Genomic DNA, 2,273 nt, shown 5'->3' on the forward strand with positions numbered 1-2,273 from the left:
CCTTTTAAAAATCATTTTACTGGGGGCTCGTACAGCTCTCATCACAATCCACACATCCATTCATTGTGTCAGGCATATTTGTGTGTTTGTTGCCATCATCATTCTCAAAACATTTCTTTCTACTGAGCCCTTGGTATCAGCTTCTCATTTTTTCTCCTCCGAGAATCGAAAGAGGTTGGCACCGGCTAGAAGTCATCATCCAAAAGAAAAACCAGGAAAAAGACAACCCGCCCAACGTGGGGCTCGAACCCACGACCCTGGGATTAAGAGTCCCATGCTCTACCGACTGAGCTAGCCGGGCAGCTGAAAACCTGCCCTTTCCTACATCCTTTCAAAGGAGACAGGCTATTCTTAACTTCCTCCAAGAATCGTATTTTGCCGTAAATATTTTTTATCATGTTTCTTCTTAAAGTTTCTCACCCTTCTCAAAATGATATTTAACTTTGGCTTCTGTGCCCATACAGTTTAATAAAAATGCGTGCGTGTAAACGGCCCTCTAGTGGTGAGTGAGTGCCTTTGTTCCTTAGAGGTAAGGCGAACGGAGGCAGGCAGTCCCGAACGCGCGCCCTGAAAACAGAAGTGAACGTAGGGCTGCCTCTTGCTTTCTATGGTTGCTGCAAGCCGAGCGCTCACTCGGCCTCTCCGGGCCCCAGGACACTCGGAGAATGTTCTCCAAGACGCGGGGTGCGGTGGGTGCAGAAACGAGCTCCGGGGACGGGGTCCCCACTGCCAAGAAGCAGCCCCGAAAGCACAACTGCTTAGCCTCCCGCACAGGGATTTTCTGTGGTCCAACGAAGCCCTGCCATACTGTTCGCACAAAGAGTATTATGAAAGCTCAGGCAGCGTCAGAAATTAATTGATAATGTCACACAGTTTGCACACGAGATGAGAAAAAGCGCCGCTTTCTGCTTTTTGTTTGGAAGGAGTGTGACAAACCCTAGGTTAGGAAAAGCACAATTTGGCAAACCTTTGTAAACAAGAACCATCGGTTGTGCTTAAACGATTAAAGTTACAAGAAAAAGGTCAGGCTGTCCCCACCCCAACCAAAGAAGTCAATCCAAGTGGCTCTCCTGCTTTCTGGGGCACCGCGGACAAGATGGTGTGTCTTCAGTGGTGGTGCAGGGTGCAAGGACAAGGTCTCGGGTAACTGTCCCATCTAGTCCAACGATGCTTTACTTACCATGAACCTTCAGAGATCAATCCATTTATGAGGGGGGAAAGCAGGATAAAAAACATCTCCCTGTCATCAAGTTGATTCCAACTTTTATCGAAGAGCCAAATGAATGACATCGCGAGGGAGAATCAATAAGACAAAAAGTATGAAGGTGGGAAATTCTGCAGGACAGCTGGCCCGCTGCCTGAAAGATCTATGTGTACACATACATATGCTTTGCTATCTATCCATCTCCTATCTGTCTACATAGACATACGACTTTATATTGTTGGTTCTTAGGTGTCATTGAGTCAGGTCGGACCCACAGCAACCCTCTGACCAACAGAAGGAAACAATGCCTGGGCCTTTGATCTATCTATACATAAATATTGTGACGAGGGCGCTTGAGGTTGCTTTAAACAAACTGTATCTAAACATGTCTCGGACATCAGTGCATGATTCGCTCACTCACTGACATTGAGTCCATACTGACCCACAGTGACCCTACAGAGCAGGGTAGATTTGCCCCTGTGGGTTTCTGAGACTGTCATACTTTCACAGAATAGAAAGCCTCCTCTTTCTCCCGAGTAGCGGTTGGTGGTTTCAAACCACTGACCTTGCAGTTAGCTGCCCAATGCATCTGGAGTGAATGACTGCAGACACTTTTTCTCAGGAATACATTGGTCTTGGGGTGCCTTAAAAAAAAGTCCAAGGGGGTTCAGCTGGAAACCCACAGGAGCAGTTCCATCGACTCAATGGCAGTGAGTTTGGTTTTTATTTTGTCCTTGAATTTCCTCCTTTCTCTCTTGCTGCAGGTGAAGAGAGGCCAACCGTTGAGCTTTGTAGGGCCAATTGCAATCTTTTAAGATTCCAGCAGTGAACAGCGATGTCATTAGACCAAGTAACTGGGACGTCCTATGGAACTCCACCCGAAACGCCAAACCAGAGAAGCAAACCTCATGAGACGTCTGGTTAGACAGAAGCAGCATCATCTGCTATGGTTTATTTATTTGTCATTGTAAATGCATCTGCCACACGGTTTGGCCTTTGCCAGGTGACAGGAATTAGTCATCAGCTATGCAAGTCTTCCTGGCATCAAGGCGATTTTCCACCTCTATCT

The 2,273-nt window shown here is 46.9% G+C and overlaps 1 non-coding gene across 1 annotated transcript; it reads right to left on the reverse strand.

The window, feature by feature from the left end:
* Positions 1–228: 228 nt before the first annotated feature.
* Positions 229–301, reverse strand: TRNAK-CUU (transfer RNA lysine (anticodon CUU)). The gene has a single exon. It is a non-coding gene; the product is annotated as a tRNA-Lys (tRNA).
* Positions 302–2,273: the final 1,972 nt, after the last annotated feature.

The sequence above is a fragment of the Tenrec ecaudatus genome, chromosome 17 (assembly GCF_050624435.1).
Source record: "Tenrec ecaudatus isolate mTenEca1 chromosome 17, mTenEca1.hap1, whole genome shotgun sequence".
NCBI classification, from domain to species: Eukaryota; Metazoa; Chordata; class Mammalia; order Afrosoricida; family Tenrecidae; genus Tenrec; species Tenrec ecaudatus.